Source organism: Microtus oregoni, unplaced genomic scaffold (assembly GCF_018167655.1).
Source record: "Microtus oregoni isolate MIOR12 unplaced genomic scaffold, Mior012 000002F_ref0000024, whole genome shotgun sequence".
Lineage (NCBI taxonomy): Eukaryota > Metazoa > Chordata > Mammalia > Rodentia > Cricetidae > Microtus > Microtus oregoni.
The window spans coordinates 40125218-40144143 of NW_024543061.1; the positions used below are offsets into that span (position 1 = coordinate 40125218).

Below are 18926 nucleotides of genomic sequence, written 5' to 3' on the forward strand. Positions count from 1 at the left end.
AGTCATCACAGTTTACCAACTGAGCAAGGTTACGCAACACTGCATGCCTTTAGATGCACTGCTCTAGCTGGTGGAGATTTAATTAAGATCGCAGCCTCTAAAATCCCTGTCAAATGAAAATTCAGAGAAGACAATACTCTATATAGCTTCATGCACAAGGTTGCCATTCCATCCCTGAAAAAATTATATGAGTTAACCCACGTTTCTATGGCTGCAGACAAAAGTTCACTAATTTTATTTTCTTTTGACACTTAAGTTGTTTTCTATTGTCTGCCATGAGATCATTCCCTTCCAGGGAAGGAAGGGGGGGAAAGAAAACGAGAGTGAGACACACTGCAGAAAATGCAGTTGACATTATTATCCGACATTATCATAGCTTAGCTATGATGTCATCAATTTTCATATAAGCAATCCAAACTCAAAAGTTTCATCTGATGAAATATGTTTATTAAAAAACACAACACAAAAGCCTACCTTCTCTTTCAATTACTTGGGATTAAATCACTGAAAGGCTGTGTTTCTCCTTTCTCTAAACGGCCAACTTTCTGTTAGACAAGCTGCAGATTTGGGAGGAAAGGTAGTTCTTCAGGCAAACTGGCAAATACAAAGTCCACTCCTAGCATTCTTTCTGTAGAGTCCTTACGGTTGGAAAACAAGGATGTTTGATTCATTTTTATCTCTTCTACACTAGAATTGAGCCGTGCTAATTTGTCTTGAAGGAAAAAAAAACTGTGGCTCGGTGGTATTTTACCTAGTCAAATGCATTTTAATTTGCATCATTTTGATATTTGCTTGCTTATGTCATCATGCCTTCGAAGTGACAGGTGCTTGCCGTCTCACTCCTCACGGCCACTAGACAAATAACTGTCTTGCCTGAAAGGGCTAATGCAGTACTAATGAACAATAAATCAACTTCGATTATCAAGTGTCAGCCACAGAGTTCTACCACATCCCAGTGACTCTGGCAGCCAGTGTCTGGGCAGGCAGTCTGTATTTTGGTTTCATTTTTACACACTTTTCATCGAAATGTGTCAGGCAGCTACAAAGAACCACATAAAATAGAGACTCCCCCCCCCATGCTGCAAAATTCCTCGCCTTGATTTGTTTTACTGAGCGCTGAATCTGAAACATCCAAGATAGTCTGCTATTCTTTTAAGCAGCAATAACAGCAACACATCAAATAAATTCTGAAATAGATTCTTAACCTGATTATGTTCGAGCTCTCTTTGACACTGACAGGAGTTTGTAACACTTTACCACATACACCTTCTTTAACTTCATATGTATATACGTATATATAACACACATATGCATATATACACATACGTATGCATATGTATGTCTTCATGGAAATTATTTCACAAACAAATGCACAGAGCAAAAAGGGTCGCCTCAGAAATAAAGAAGTCACTTGCATCTTTAACTGAAAATAAAAAATGAAATCAGCTTTTTACCCTAACTTCCTAATGATAAAATACATGTAAGGTTTTTCCCCCCCTTAGGCAGATTAGTCACTGATAGTATGATTCACATTTCCTGTTATCTGCCTTATTTTTCCCCCAAATGTGTCACTTTCAGAATGTTGGAATCTATGGAAATGAGGTGATTTGCATTTTTAAATGGGCTTGATTAGAACATTTGGTCTGTGTGGACGAGCATGTAACAATTATCAGACATTTTAGTTGCAACCGGAAGGCCTTGAAGGAGTTAACCCCAGGGAGGAAGAGACTACATGTGCTGTGTTCTGAAACTACCATCCTTTTCCTAAAGGTCCTCAGCTTCCCATCACCATTCTTGAGAGGGGGAAGAAAAAGTCCCTTGCAGTTCGAAGAGTTTAGTTAGCTACACTGAAGGCCAGTTCGGACGGGAGTTCACGATGACAAGCCTTCAGCCTCCGGCCCTTCCAACCCAAACCTTGCTCACTACTTTATGAACGTGGCCAAGGAAAGCCAGAGTGGATGCGAATCTCCAACCTGCCGGAGTGCAGGGCACAGTATGCCTGCCTGCTGAGATGCTGGGCTCTCTCCTTCCTTTCCCTCCCTCCTTACCGTGGGTGCGAACTCCTTGTAAATCAACAGCTAAGCTGCAAAGACAGACGCCTGGACAGACAGAAACAAACTACCAGAAGCCAAAGAAACCGCCACACTGGTTCCACTGAGACGGAAGGGTTTTCTATTTCACACGCTCTGAGAGTGACATTAATCACATACCCCAGATGGATGTCCCCCGAGTGGTGTGGAGGGATGGCACCGAGGGATAGCCAAAAGGGCTTTACCAAAGTGGCTGCGCGAAGGCCACACCAGCGGTAAATGAATCGCCAACACCGGGGAAAGAGGCAGAGGGAAAGAGAGAAATACACGCAGGACTTCCTCCAACTCCCAACTCCACTTCACCCAGGAACAATTTTTAAAAAGAGACAAGAGAGCTTAACAGACAGCGAGGGAGATCTGTGTCCAGGACCCACAGGCCTGACTTCCCACCCTTCTGTTCCTCTCCGCCTCCACTTCCAGAGCGCAACTCCGCTCCAAGTTGATCAACAGCGCCCGGGCTGGGGCTGCCGAGCCTGAGAGTCAAGTTGAAGGCTGCGGGGCGCCCCTGCCTTCCCTGGCGAGGTCCCCCGGAACCCTGGGAAGCTGGCAGCGCACAGCCCGGGATGATGGGGTGGGTTGGGGGAGAGGAGGAGGAGGACAAGGAGGAGGAAGCGAAGCGGGGCAAAGACGGAGGAGGACCGGGACCAACCTGACACTCTCCATGTAGCCGCCAGGCGCGCGCAGCCGGCTCGGGGCGCCCGCGCGGGGCCGGGCTGGGTCCGGCGGCCTCGGTGCAGGCGGACTGCACGCGCAAGGGGCGCTCGGGCTCGCGGGCTGCCGTGCCGCGCCGCGCCCACCCGCCCCGCCTTGCTCCACCAATCACAACCCGCCTCTAAACACCCCGCGCCGCCGCTGCGCCCCACACAATGGGCTCCGCCCGCGCCCCGCGCCCCGGCCCCCTCCGCGCGCGGCAGGTGAAACCGACGCTCGGCCCCGCCGCCCGCCTTTTGTCTCCCCAGCAACTCCTCTTTAATTGCTGTTAACCCGGTGACCCCCCTCGGGCTGACGTCTGGGCCGGAGTCGGGCTCCGCGCCGGGGCGCGCATCTCCTCTCCCCCCACCCCTTTCTCCCTCTCTCTCTCTCTGTGCCCTGGGCCCCCGCTGCCCAGCCAGCTTTGGGGAAAGGGCTTGTTTGTTTCCCTCTTTGAAACTGACAAAGAGTTGTCCTAACCTTCGGGGACGCTGAGCAGGAGGGCCACCCATGCGCCCTCCTCCAAGCAAGCCCACAGCCCCGGCTGCTCCGAGCTACCGAAGCGGCCCAGGGGCAGGCTTGCGGGGCGCCCGGCTGCGCCTTTCCTCGAAAACCCGCTTCGGTGGAGAAGTTTCGCTTCACGTCGGTGGTGGGGCCCAGCCTTAGTCTCCCAGCCACCCTTGCCGATCCAGAGGCCGCTTCACAAAGTGTGCCCGTGCACGCAGGGAAAAAACCCTACATGGGGCTCCAAATAATCCGCAACCCAACGTGCCTCGTCGCTACTTCCCCTCTAGAACGACAGCTGCCACACGTTTGCTAAGAAATAATTCTTGAAATTCCTTTCTTATTTATGCAACATCAGCCACAACAAAAGCGCCTCTCAACAGGCACTTTGAAATGACCTCGGGTAGAAACACTCACTGCTTAGATGCGGCGAGCGAAGAGCAGTGTTGCTTTTTTCTTTTCTTTAAAGTCACCAATAATGCTAAACTTTGTTGGCTCAAGTGGCAGGATTTAAGTGGCAGGTTAGCCTAGTATGAGCAGTCTCAGAAATCACGTCTCGATTTTGCCATTTGCAAACTTAGAGAACTTTCTGGTTTGTGTAGTTAGTTACTTCAAAAGACCAAAACAACAACAAACAACAAAACTAACCAAAACATTTTTTTTATTATTTTCTTTAACAAGGAAACAACAGTGATATCAATGATTACTCACTTCTCTTCAATATGATTTTTTTTTTTAAGTAACACCGTTTAAACCTAGTAAATTTCCAGGGCTCTTACTTGAAAGTATTTTCCAATTTGAGGTGCATTAAACACAGGTTGCTATGAACCTGAAAGTAAGCATACTAGTAAAATTTCTAATCAAGAAAACACCTGGACTTCAGTGAGGTCAGCAGGGCTAGACTTTCCCCCAGCCAGGGAATCTGGTTGGAAAATCCGAGAGCCTCCCACCCCTCACCTTCCACATCTCCTCAGTTGTTAAATGGGTTTAGTGGACACCACTCTCCACACTGAAGTGTTTTATGTCGGATAACAAATTTATTAATGGCCTTTGTTTTTCTTCCAGGTCACAGATATGTCGCCCAACCCTTGCATGAATATTCAATGAAGAACCCCAGGGCAGCTTTGGGGAGAGGGGTGAGAGAAGGGTCTTGAATCTGACAGAACGCCCTAACCCCTCAATCAGTAGAACTCTGAGTCTTAAAGAAACAGGTTGCTTCTTCCAGAAGGGCAGGCAGGAGCCCCAAAGTAGGAAATGAAAATAGAGGAAGTTTTCCTCAAACCAATACCCCCTCAGAAAGTAGAAACAGCCATTTTGAAACATACAGTGATATATTTTTTTTTTAAAAAAAAATGAATTTGAGAGTGAACAAGTGTGAACAGAGCTGGGGTGAGCTGGAAATGAACGGCGTGTTCCCTCCAGCCTGAGATCTGCAGGAGCATCCAGAAAACTCATGCCTGCTTTGACAAGTAGGGCTACCTCCATGCAGGTCAGTGCCTATCAGTTAATAGTCACTAGGAGCTCCAAAACAAACAGTAAACAAACAGGCAAACAACAACATTACAGACGCACAGGACCCAGCTGTGGAGGCCAGCCTTACAGGAATAATTACGGAGTGACGCAATGCCAATGGGAACTCAGCTGCTAAATTGCATGGTGGTAGCTGGGAGCACCATGGGACTGCGGAGCAGGAGGGAGCACTGTGAGGCCTGGTAAGGCCCCTTGGGGAAGTTGTGTGTGAAGGGTTTATGGTTTGGATAAGAGGATAGGAGACCAGGCAGAGGGAAATGGCTGAGCAACCGGCCCAGAAAGAGGCCACCTGGAGCCCAGGCCACCCTCTCCAAACAGATACATGATATAGTGACTCAGGCTAGTTGTGGGTAAGGAATCGCCCCACCAGTGAGAAACCTGTGTTTCTTTGTAGGAGTCTGGGATATTTTGGTTAATCTTGGGAATCCTAGGCTGGCCTCATGAGGTTTTTGGCCCTGGCATTCAGGGAGAATTGCTACATTCCATGCCTTGAGGAAAATATATAAATATTGAACCTCCCAGCGACAGAGCAGTCATAATTTCTGCCATTTTTCATCACCTTCAACACAAAGTTGTTTGGGAAAAGCTAAGGCAAAAAAGGCAAAGGCAAAAAAGAAAAAGAAAAAACAGGAAGGAAAACAATTAGGTTTACTGTGGGGGCATTAGCTTGGTTACTCAACCCAGGAGCTGATGCAGCTGTAACTTGAATGGAAATTGCCATCCCATTTTTTAGAGGGAAAAACTGAGACTCAGTAATATAAACTGAGAGTCAAGGCTTGGTGGTCAACATGTCTGTAATACCAGCACTTGGGAGGTAGGGCCAAGAGTTCATGGTTATCCTCAACTGCATAACAAGTTCCAGGCCAGCTCGGGCTCCATGACAATTTGTCTCAAAACAGAAAAACAAAAACAAACAAACAACAAACCAGAAAGGCAAAGTGGTTTTTGTTTCCCCATGAGTCAAACCATGAGTCTATAAGGCAAAACAGACACTGGGGGGAGGGGAGCCTGGTTACACAGACAGGATACCCGAGGTAGGGGTGGGGGAGGCTCATGTTTAAGGAAGAGCGAAGGAAACGATAAATACTGTACTTAAAAATATTTTTGATGCCCACATCCTAACACCCACAACAGACACAGTCTTGTTCAAACACCACATATTAAGAAACCTGTCAGTTGCTAAATGAGTCCATTGTACACTGGCTGTGCACTTAAGACCAGATTACTGTGATCCCATACCAAACTCTAACCACCAAATAATACACCTGGGACTAGAGTGGGGCGTTCTATTTGGTTTTGTGGAGCCTCAGCCTTGAACACTGAGGAAAGTGAAAGGTCTTACTGCCCCGTTCTGAGCTGGGAACGGAGACAGGACGTGTTGAAGGAAGAGACAGAAGGAACATCCCCTCACGACATTATTCGACATGTTGATAAATGGTGCCACGGCAGAGACGTAGACACGGTCACGGGGCTCTGGCCCGCGTACTTCTCAGCATCTGCTTGGCCAGAGCGGCTTGCATACAGTCAGAGGAAGGACGCATTGATGGGTCCAAAAATGAACTGTGTGTCTGAGAGGCCAAAATTTAATGCAAGCTCATGGTCTTCTTAATGGTTGTATTAACACTCCCCCCCCCCCCGCGCCACTTTTTCATTAATTTAGTAGAGTACCCAGAATAGAATGACAAAAAAAAAAAAAAAATTTAGCAAGTGATTCTTTTTCTGAGGCCAGGGCATAGAAATTTTAGGTCCTTCTCCATCCAGCCGCACGTCTGATGGACTGCCAGGGAGACCTGCTTCCTCAGAACAAACTCCCCGGCAGCAGTCTCCAAAGACCACCAGCGGGGCCAGCCAATTAGAGTTTCTAAATTGCAACAGCCATGCCCCATTCCTGAGATTTGGGCATTTGTCTCTAAGGAGGCTCGTTTCTGTCTTGATTTAAGCGGTGCTTTTACTTAAAAATATAAATTAATACATCATCCATCTGCAGGGAGCTGGAGCAGTTAGCTGCCTATCAATACTGTTTATGTCGCTGTTATGTCTACGTTGACAATAAGACTAATTATGTTGTTTTTCATCTGTGCCTGTTAGTTTGGCCAAGGGAAAAGCCTCCGCAGCACAGGAGTTCAAGTTTCTCTTTATGACAGTCTCCAAATTACCATTCACATCTTCACCAAATGCAACATTCTATAATGTCGGCGTCCCTGGGTAATTGATATGCATACACAGTAGGACTTAGCAACATTTTAGGGACTTATAAGGGGTACGTGAGCTATGCAAAAACATTTAGAAGAGAAAATGTTTTAAAATTCTTCACTGAGACCCTGTCTCAACAAGAAGGAAAGAAAGAAAAGGAAGGAAAAAAAAAAACTCCGTCACGATAAATGTGAAGACATTCCTAAGCATCAAAGTAAATAAATTCATCCAACCTCTCGGACCCTGCATCCAATTGACTAATAAATTACCCTCTCTTGTTTATGATAAAACTATAATCCCTTGCTTTAACATGATATGAAATTTATTAGTGTGCTGCTTCAGCTACGGGGTTGCAACAGATTACATGGATGTGTGTTAAATTCTCAAAACTGTGCATGTCTTAGGGCAGGAGAGAATTCCCCCATGGGGACAGGGGTCAGGACCACCACCAAATGACACTCTTCATGTCCCCTCCCAAGAGTGACAGCGTCTATGGCTCCCCACATGTTAACCCTGGGCAGGAAGCTTACCAGGGAGAGGGCACTGAAGAGGAATGATGAGAGGGCTCTTGGGGGGAATGAAATTCCTTTTTAATTTTTTTTTTAACGCTTAATTATGTAGAAACTCGCTGATATCAGATGAAGCCACTGACCACCGTTAGTGGAGTCAGCTTTTCAGGAGGCCTGTGGTGTGAGCGTGCTACAGGCGGGCTAAGAGGCAGGGGAGCATGTCCCATCTTGCCCTGGAAACAAAGCTCACAGATCCTCCTCCTATGCCACGCCACCCTCCTCTGACCCTGGGTTGACACACCCTCGTGTCAAAACCTTCTTTACGCCTGCCCTCTGCTGGTAAGCCTGCCAGGGTTAGGAAATTTCATCTAGCTCAACTTATTTGGAAGACAACTTCTAAGAGCCAGACAGAGGAAAGGCGTGTAAGGATCTATGAACTAACATGCGCACATTAAGAGACTGAAGCAAAGCAGAGGGGGTGCGTAAGCAGGGGGAAATATGGTACTTTTTAATGGGCAAACCAACATTCAGCTATTCTACTGCCTGCTGGCTCAGGGCTCAGGGCTCAGCAGTGCAAACTCTATGTTTTAGCTTGCCTAGGAGAGCAACCTGCATGACTGCCGGGCATCCTGCCTTCTCTTGCACACTCTCCAGGGAGAATATGTCAGCGCATTTTCAATAAAACACCTTCTTAGCAGTAATGGGCCACTGTTCCCATTTCAATAGTCTCTAAGGTTTCATGATTTAGTATTTCAGCTGAGTCAAGTTCAAGTTTTCTTCTGGCATTCAGAAAGAAGATCCATAAAAGGAGGAGGGCTCTCTCGTGCCTGTCCCATAAGTGAAAAAAAATCTTAACTTTTGAATCATTAGCTAAAAAGACACCCCCCCCCCCCAAAGAAAGGGATACTGCGCTTCAGGCCCCATCCAGCTACCCAGTACTTGGAGGCCAGCCTTGGGGCTGCAGGAGAACTCTGGCTTTTAGAGGGTAAATTTCCACAGTGGAGTGCTGGGATTTAGAAGTGCAACCCCTGTCGGTGTCAATGGGAAGCATGAGGCTTGCACAAATCCCTGCATAGCGTCTCAAAAATACATCTCAGGATGGGAAAATGAAGCTTAGTGTCACAACCTCAGAAGCATTCGGAAAGTCGCACCCCTGACAGCGCATTCGATGCCAAGCGAATGCTCTTAGAAACAGCACCCAATCCGGCGGACAATAAACCTTACACCAGGGAAGCCCACACAGGGCCGTGGAATCCCCTCCAAAGATAATTGCCTTCCACAGAGTGTGGCAAAGAAACCACTACATGGAAAATGCTTTCTGTAGCCCAGAAGCTTTGGACAGCTCACTTTTCTTTCCTTAATAGTCAGCGATCTCACACACACAGACACTTAACCCTCTACCTTTAAGAGTAGCCATAGCAAAGTGCAAGAGTGTATCTGCTTTTAGAGAGAAAAGTTAGGAGGCCTGCTCTAACTGGGAGTGGGAGAAGGAAGCAGAGGCTGGAGGGAGAAGGTGTCCACGGGAACAGGAGCATGGGAAGGGAACCTAAGCGGTGCATCCTCACAGGGAACCTCGGACTCCCCAGGCCAGTCTTTGAAGGCTCATGAAGTTTCCAGACAGCTCCTCGTTAGAGCACATCCAACAGGCACAGAAAGAGGCAAGAGGCAGGCAGAGCAAGTTCTCATCCAAGCTGGGCCTCGGGGGGTCTGGATCTCATTCCTGACATTGTCACGAGTGAATACTGTAGCTGTGCGTAAATCATATCCCTTCTTAGGGTCTACATATTTCCCCGCAGACAAAGCGATAGATGGATGGAAGAGGGCCCAACTGACCTTAATCTGTAGGTATAGCCCTATGTAAAACAACCAGAGCACAGTGTAAGGACACAAAGAGGGGTAGAGAGATGGCTCAGCGGTTAAGAGGACTTGCTCCTCTGGCAGAGGATCTGGATTTAGTTTCCAGTACCCATGTGACTTCTCACAATCATATGTGACCCCAGTTCCAGGGGATCTGACACCCTGTCTTGACTTCCTTGGGTACCAGGTACCCATATCGAACACAAACATACATGTAAGAATACACACACACACACACACACACACACACTCCATGTTACAGAAAGAGATGGTAGATATAGAGGGGCACACACCTCTAATCCTAGCACTGGGATAGAAAGTGAACAGTTCATGGCCACCCTCTAACACATGGCAAATTTAAAGCTAGCTGGGTAGTACGGACACTGTCCTCAAAACAAGTCAAACAACAACAGCAAAAGGTAGCATGTGTTTTAGAGTTTGGGAATCACCAAGTCACCAGTAAGGAAGGCAAAGAGCAAGAACCATAAATACACTTGTGTGCAGCCTTGACCGGAATTGTCATCTGAAAAATAAATCCTATTATCTGGGCGTGGTAGTACACACTTGCAGTCCCATGAATAGGGAGGCTGAGTCAAGAGGAGCATGTGTTTGAGGCAAACCTGGGTAAGTAACAAGGCCTGCTCACAGAAACAAACAAAACCCAACAAGAAAAGATGCAGGGGTGAGAGGGTGGAGGGCACAAGGGAAGAAATACCCGCAGCTGTGTTGCATGGACTAAGGCACCGTCATCCACATGCTTGACGACATGATGGGTTCTGCAGAGACAAGGTCGCAGATGTAGACACGAGATGCCCTAATTTCCAAACACAGTGGCAATCTTTGGGCATGTAACTTTTCCCCTCTCTTCCTTAACCACCTGGGTTGGTCTGTGTCCATTGCCTGAAGCCTCCTCCCACCAAAATCATTTCTGAATTTCCTTCCCAAGCCATTCACTGCTTCTGTGTCATCCCGGAAATAGGTGAAGGGCCAGTGTCATGCATCAGGAGGATGTTGGGAATGACAGGCTCAAAGCCTCCCCTAAGGCTGGACTGCAGGGGAAACTTGGGAAACAACCTTCGCTGAGACACCAGGTCCCTTCTGAATCAAAGAGCTCTGGAGAAAACACACACACCGAAAGTATGCAGTCCTGCCTGCAGGCCGATTATGGATTCTTTGTATTATTGCAAATGGCATTTCATTCTTCATGAGAAAAAGAGCAGATCAAGCAGGAAGCTTTCAGGTCATATAGAACTTCCCTCTTTTCAAACAAATAAGGCATTGTGTCTGAACAATAGGAGGGATGTCTAATTGATCTTAATTAAATTCCCTGATGTCCAGTTTTTGAGATGGGTCAGGGCACATCTATGTAATGTCACAACCCAACAGTCCAGACCTCTGGGACTGAAGGGCACTGTGGTGAACTGTGCGCTGACACCCTCCAGCATCAGTCAGCGTTCACCATCATCTGCCAGCATCCGCCACAGTCTACCCTCCAACTTCGGTATCTTGCCTCTACCCTCTCCACCACAGGTTAAACCTGACCTCTTGGTGGACAGGGTCTCAAAGGTCAACCTCAGCAGCTGCAATGCCTCACCAGGGCCAGCCTTCCAATGGTGCCATGCCCTGCCATGACATCCCATGAAACAGGGCTGTGTCTGTCCCCACTGCCCCCTGGAGATGGTGATTTGGAGTTACAGCAAGAGAGATGTGGGTCAGAACTCCACAGAAGGTATTGCTTACCGCTGAATCATAAAGTACATTTTGCATTTCTTCATCCACATTAGAAGCAATTACCTGCCTCACAGTGGGTAGACATTGCAACATTCTTTTGCACAGGTGTTAGTGTGCCAGTGTGCAGACATATGTCTAGAGGCCCTCTGATTCTGGTAACACAGGGGATTCCTGTGCAGTCATTTTGAATGACAGAGCTGAGGCAGGACTCTCTAAGCATTCTCACCTCGAGAACTCCAGCTTTCTCACTGGGCAGCCTTTACGCTATCTGTGGAGCTCGGGAGACTTAAAGGCAAGAGGCAAGAAAAGCAACAACAAAAGACCATAGCCAGTCCTAAACAGAAAGGTGATGGGAATCCTATAAAGAGGTCACTGAGGGTCATAGATAGGGGTTATGCCCTGGGACTTTGGCTGAGAATCTGGCAAATTAAAGGGGAATGAAAGGTGGCATGGTACCTGGCAACATGACTGAAAATAAAATCAGAGGTAACCATGGAAGCGTGTGATGCCCATAGCATCTCTGGTAACTCCTCCTCACCAGCAGAAAGGCATGAAGCACAGACTGGTATACCCACTTAACAGATAGATAGATAGATAGATAAAGGCTCCAAGACTTTAAATAACATATCCAATATCTTATCATGAGCAAGTGGAGACTTGGGACTTAAGGATCCATAACACTTCCCTAGAGATGAGCCTGGGGCTAGATGTAAGCCGAGGACAGGGGCCAATCCAGTTTGATTCCCTTGGAAGACAAATGTGACCACAGATCATCAGCTGATGGGTACAAATTCATCCTAAAGTGGTATCCTTTATGCTTTTTAGACGAATGCCCCGGGGCAGGATGAAGGATTAAGAAGACTGAGGGGCTGAAACAACTGGCACATGCATTCCTTTGATTAGGGTGCACTTCCCACTCCTTTCTATTGGGGGAGAGACTTGGCTCCCCACCTCCTTCCAACACATGGCTAGACAGACACCAGCCAGTGGCCGTGGCCCTACATGGTGCCTGCCTATACTTTTGGTAAATATCCAATCTCCCTATGCCTCAGTTTCCTCAAACTTCAATTACCAGGGGCTTAGAGAACATGGAACAGGTCACCACTTGGGGTTCTGTCAACAGTGAAATTCTTCCCACTGCTGTCATTGGCATCACACACAACTTTCTTCCTTGACCATAATGAATTTCCACAAACCAAAATATGATTTCAGTCCTCGGGGCTTCTTATATTCCTAAGTGGGGGAGGGTATATCCTAACTTCCAAAATGCCCCTGTGCAGTAACTCTTCATGCAATAAAAGAAGACAATTTGCTTGGTTTGTGCTTGAAATCTAAGGTTACTAGAACAGGAAACAGCTCCCTGAGGGCAAAAAGGCCACCTCATTTGAATGCCCAGCTGACTAGGTGAGCAACATTCACCAGCCAGAGCATCTCCTGGATGTGCCAAAGGAATGTGATGGTCTGCTGAAGAGCCAGATCTCCAGGATCTACTGAGGCCATTTCTTTGGAGGTTTATTCTCTTCCAAATGGCAAGAATTGTCAAGAAAAAAATGGATAAAAAAGAGAGAAAGAGAGAGAGAGAGAGACCGAACTTTGAAAAACCTAGTTTGTGTGCATGATGTGAGTATGTTTGTGTGTCGTTATATGTGTGAGTACATATGTGTGTGTGTGCCACAACATATGTATGTATGTCAGCAGACAAACTCAGCAGTCAGTCCTTGCCTTTCACCTTGTTTGACAGGGGCTCAGGGATGTTTTGTCTGTGACAACAGTTGACCTACAAACTTCAGGGAAGGCAGGGCTTCTCTCTGTCTTTGTAGCAGTGGGGTGGTAGATGCCCACTAACTTGTCTATTTACATGGGTTTTGTGGATCCAAACTCATGTACTCATTCTTGTTCAAAAAATGCGGCAAATCTCCCCAACCCTAGAGACCTAATTTTTCAGAACCTTTAACCCATTTTCCAACCTTCCACTGAGTCCCAGCCAGACTGGTTATGGAAAGGGCTCAGCTCATACCCCCCGGAGCATCAAAGTTTTAATAGCCTAACAAGTTTATAGTTAAGATTCATTTCAAAGTTTCTAATATACTTCCTGAAGTGAAAAATGGAAACTGGTCAGTGACTTCGGGACTTTGAATGACTGCTCTTGGCCATGGTTATGTTCCTAGTTAACACCAAATTGACACGCAGGAATCCTAGCAAAGAGGCTCTCACCTGGACCTCTGGGATGAAGGACATTTTGAAATGAGACGAAGGTCAGACTGATTATTAAAAGAATGTTGCTCTGCACAGCAAGTTCCACTGACAGGCGAAGAAGGCATGCAGACTATGGGAACAGTACACACAAACATAACACAGTAGATGACAGGAGCCCGAACACTGGCAAATGTGGTGACCTCGCATGGCTGGCCAATTAAAACCCATGCTCTAACAGCATCCTTGGGATGCCGAGACGTTTTTCTTGTCTTCTCACTTTCACTGTATTTGCTAAATCCAAGTTTTATCCATTTCCTGTCTCGCCCCGGTCCCAGTCTTTCATCCATCACATCTCCATATTGCCAACATCTCTCCTAGTGTTGACCTCAGCTGGGTCAATCACACACCTACTGCTTCCCAAGCCAGTAGTCTGACCTTCTTTATGCCATCTTGATGTGCTTTCAAGCTGTGATCTCTGAGCTTCAGGAAAGAGATTTTGATTTAGTGGATCTATGATGAACTTCCGGATTCTTTTAGATGGCTAGTTTGACATCCACTTAGGGTATGGACATAAACTGAATGAGAATACGCTCAAGGGTTAGATATTCTGATGTCCAACAAGTTCAAGTAGTACCAAATTAGACTCAGATAGTTTGCTATTCAATTAAATACAACAAAAGCTTGGACCTCTTATCCACGTAGAAGCAACTTTCAAAGCAAGCACTGCAGGCTACAATCTATGGAATAGAACAGGGCCCCGACACATCCCCACAGTTAGGAAAGCACTGACCATTCATTCACATCTCTCTCAAATTCTGCACCATGGCTCTAATCTCTGACCCACGGGGCCTAGTTTTAGCATACCTTCTTGGGAGGCTTCTGCCTGCACAGGAGGCTCCTATGGATCTCATTCAATTGTTTCTAATAAACTAAGGGACGTATTGGGGCAGAGGGAACAAAAGACCAATCTAACACAATGAAGCTAATCCTATAGAATAGGAGAAAGAAGCCAAGTCTAAATATCAAAAATTACTCCTCAATTAGGTAAAAACAAAATCTTTTCCAACATAAAGATGAACATACCCAATAAAAGAGGCCCTGACTTACCTATCCTCCCACCAACTGATGTAGGAGTCCCTTCTGAATGCTGTGTTTACCATTAATGAATAAAGAAAACTGGCTTGGCCTGATAAGGTAGAACAGAACTAGGCAGGGAAAACTCAACTGAATGCCGGGAGGAAGAAGGCAGAGTCAAAGAGAAGCCATGGAGACGCTGCCAGAGACAGATGTGCCAAAACTTTGCTGATCGGCCACGACCTTGTGGTGATGCACAGATTAATGGAGATGGGTTAAATTAAGATATAAGAGTTAGCAAATAAGAAGCTATAGCTAATAAGCCAAGCAGTGATTTAAGAAATAAAGTTTCTGTGTGATTATTTCGGGGCTGAGTAGTTGGGAACCAACAAGCTGTCTCCTTACAATAACCCATGGCATGGAACTAAAAACAAGATCATCTTTCTGACTCCCTAGCATCCCAGCAGGTCCTGCAGAAGGGCCTTACCAACCATCAGATGAATGTGTACACCAAAAATAAACAAAGGAAACAATGCTTTCTCTCTTTTCTCTTCTTTTCTTTTCTTATCTTCTTTTTTTGAGACAGGGTCTCATTGTGTTAGCCCTGCCTGGCCTGGAACTCTCCCCATAGACCAGGATGACTTCAATCTACCTCCCAAGTGCCAGAATTAAACATGTGTGCCATCAGCTGGGCAGTGGTAGCTCACACCTTTAATTCCATCACTTGGGAGGCAGAGGCAGGAGGATCTCTGTGAATATAAAGCCAGCTTGGTCTACAGTGTGAGCTCCAGGACAGCCAGTGCTAACATAGAGAAACCCTGTCTTGAAAAAACAAAGCAAAAACAGATGTACACAATCACATCCAACCCTTGTGTGTGTGTATACATTTATATGTATTATTTTCTCATGCAAATGTTTTCTCTGAACCATAACATCAAAAAGTTAAATTAGTGACTTTGTCTTCTTTTGCCACCTACAAGACCTATATCAGTTATGAGGAAAATGAAACCAAGTACTTGCCAAATGTCATTTCTGCATATAAGAGGAACACTTTATGTAAGAGAAACAGGCCAGCACCACCATGTTATGCAAAGTCTTGTTGATGACACACAGGGTCCAGGACCAGCTTCTTTCAAACTTTAAAAACAAAACAACTAACAGAAATAGTCCAGGTATAACCAAGAATAGAGTATATAGCCCTACGTTCACTTGAATGACTGAGACCAACAAGCTATTCTAGGCATTTCTGGGGTTTTTAAAATACCACCAGCTTCCATTGTTCTTCCTAGTTTAGTCGAACTGAAAGAATTCATCTGGGCAAAGTAGCACAAACAGTACTTGGGAGGTAGAGAGAGGTGAATGACGAGTTCAAGACCTGCTGAGCTTTGTTGAGCCTGTTGAAAACATAAAAATTAAATAAAATACACATGTACACACACACACACACACACACACAGAGAGAGAGAGAGAGAGAGAGAGAGAGAGAGAGAGAGAGAGAGAGAGAGAGAGATCAACAATATAGGCTTGAAGACACTGATCAAGTGTTTCTAGTAACAGGACATTGTGAAAAGAGATCTGTATTATCCAAGGAGACTCTTCTCTATAATAGCAGTAATAAAAGGATTGTACACCATTTAAAGACAAAGGTAGTTAACAGGGAAGATCTGTAGGAGGACCACAGTGCACGCTGCCCCAAGGCCACTGAACAGTCCCAGCCAGCAGGCAACTTGATCTTCCCTTGCAGAGCCAAAGACTCGGGAGTGCCCTGATTGTGCCTCTCATTAGGTACTTGGTAAGCTGGGTTTCCCCATGACTTTCTTTATAGCTAGAGTGGCCAGCAAGGAGGGCAGGGGTCCATGTGCCCTCTGTCTAGTTCAGAGGAAGGCCAGGGGATTGTTCCCTCATTATTCTATAAGCCAGCCTAAGGTCCGCAGGGGCCCCCACCCCCTGCTAGACCCTGATTGGCTCCTGCTGGTTTGACTATCATCCCCTGACTAATTGCTACAGGAACTGAACTGCTTGCTACCTTGGAGTTAGTCACTCGGTGCTTGGATCGGAGTTTGCATTCACTCCCATTAAAGACCTTTTTCATTCTGATCTACAACTTCAACCTGCTGAGACTTCTTCTCACCAAATTAAGTATTCACCTTCCTCCTTCAATAAGACAATTTCTGTCTCCTCTATCTTCTCTCAGTTTTTTGGATCACTCAAACACATTTCTAAATTTGCCTGTCGCCGTGTTTCACAGATTTAAACTGGAGTGCTGCTGTTATTAATTGACCATTAAGAGCATTGTCAAGTCAGGGATTTTCCCTAAGCATGGCCTGTTCCAATCTGAAAGCACGCAGACAGGTCACCTCATTGTGTATGCATCACAGTGCCTTGTTGTACTGCACTTCATAAACTTGGTTTGCTTTGAGACAGGGTCTCACTGTGTAGGAGAGGTCGGCCTAGAATTCATAGCAATTCACCGGCCTCTGGCCTCCTGAGTGGTGAAAATCAAGGCCTACTCCAGGCTGCCTAGTTGTTGGTTTGTGTCCTGCTTTACTTTTGTTTTAAATGTACGTGCATAAGCACAGTGTCCAGAAGCCAGGGGCCATTCCAGAGGTCATCCTTAAGAAGACCATTGTCTTTATACAGTCTCACTGATGATGAGCCGCTGATGACGCTTGAATGACTGAGCCTGAGCCTCAGGGTTCTCCAAGACAGGGATTTCAAGCCTGGAATGTGTAGGGACAGAAAGCAGGTCTTAATCCTTACAAGGCAAGCACTTCTGAGGCTTAAATACTCATATTCCTAAACTGTATCTTAAAACACGTGAGGGAGCTTACCTCATCCATGGCACAACCCCACCCCCATGTCTATGTTTGACTTTCTTTATGTCTTAGGACTGAGTTCTTAGGACTCATGCAGAGTTGCATGCCTGCGGTTACATGAAACAAACGCCGTGAATCATGCCTTACAAGGGACGAAAGCATGCAAAGACAGACACACAGGGACACACAGGACTTTGGAGCAGGGGTTCTGCCTCTCTCTTCCTTGTGTCCCACTAGTGTGGACCACAGCCCTCCAATCATCTTGCTCCTCTCAGCCTTCTGTTTCTCCTTCCTGCAAAAACAAATGTGGCTACAGAAATTTCCAAATTAAAACCTGGCAATGGTTTCTATATTCTTGTTTCCTAAACCTATAAATCAAAACTGTCTAAACAGGTCATAAATGTTCCTCAGCCATATAATGGGGGAAGTTCTGATTTATGGGGCCGGTAGAATAATTTTAAATAATTACATAAGGGGTTTTCAAAAAATGCAATTAACACCTTTAGAATTTTTTTTGAAATGAAAATGAATCTCTAGAGATGACTGTTCCCATACATAAAGATAGCCAGTGAAAAAGTAAAAATACAGCTTCAAGACGCAATTTTTTTTTCTAAATGATCGGAAACGGGGCAGAGGAGTGGCTATTTACAATGCAAGTTCTTTAGCATGACCACCCCCGTACGTTCAGCTCTCTCCCATCACCACACAAGAGCAACGGGCCCATCATATGGCACTTCTGAAGATCAGGAAGAGATCACCAAATAAACATCCTGCTTCTCTCCAGCCCCAGCTGATGCCCAGCTCCCTCTGTACTGGTTTGACACATCCTACCACACTGTCCTTTGGAACACTCTAGATCCTCCTACCTGCTCTTGCAAATCTGCCCAGTGTTCTTTCCTTCCTCTTGATCTTTGTTTGTGATTCATCTCTTCCTTCCAAGTCCAAGGTCTACAAATGAAATCACTCCAAATAGCTTCCATTAACCCTAACTCCCCTGGGTACCAGAAACAGTCTTATCAGCTCTGGATTTCCCTTTTTCAGAATAACCAATCAGTATTAATTATGACTATTCAATGGATCAAGTTCCCAAGCTTACAGAATACAGATCTTTCTGTTACTCCCTATTTCTCTAAATACTACTAAATTCTACTAAAACTCTTGCTTATGTTTTTAATCTCTGCAGTGATTTAAACCCCAGTAGAGTACACCAGATGACCACAGATAACACCTTTGAGAAATTGTCATTTCTTTGTGTTCTGAATTTTCTTCTTGATTTCTATTGTATTAGAACAGTGCCTGGTAAACATGAGGACCTAAGTTCCAATCCCTGGAACATATATATAGAACAGTCGCTCTATAACCTTAGTACTGGGAGCAGGGAGAAAAAGATGGAGGTGGGGGCAGGTTGCTGAAGTTTACTGGCCAGCCACCTTTGATGAATCCATAAATGGGGAATTCTGGGTTCAGTGAGAGACCTTGTCTCAAGGTCAAGGCTAAGGCTGTCTCTGAGTGACAGAGCTATCATGTCAGAGATCCCAGGTTCAATCCTTGATACTGAGTAAAAATAATAAAAATAAAGAGGAAAGCAGTAGAGGAAGAGATCAGACAACAACTTCTTACCTACATACACACACACAAGCACACACGTACGCACACACAACAACCAGGAAGCAGACTATGACTGTCCTCTGCAGTCTTGCAGATCCTCATGGGAATATGGGAAATATTTCCCCATT

The 18926-nt window shown here is 45.8% G+C and overlaps 1 protein-coding gene across 7 annotated transcripts in view; it reads right to left on the bottom strand.

Moving 5' to 3' along the window:
• The window catches only part of Foxp1 (forkhead box P1), a 237106-nt gene that overhangs the window by 98104 nt on the left and 120076 nt on the right, over nt 1–18926 (bottom strand). Inside the window, exon 1 of one of the 7 annotated variants that reach the window (XM_041680463.1) lies at nt 3261–3373. The exons of 5 other annotated variants lie outside the window; for them this stretch is intronic. The gene's annotated coding sequence lies outside the window, so the exon portion shown is untranslated. Of the gene's footprint in view, nt 1–2739; nt 2850–3260; nt 3374–18926 lie in introns of those variants that run through there. One more of the 7 variants, XM_041680460.1, reaches the window with a different exon arrangement.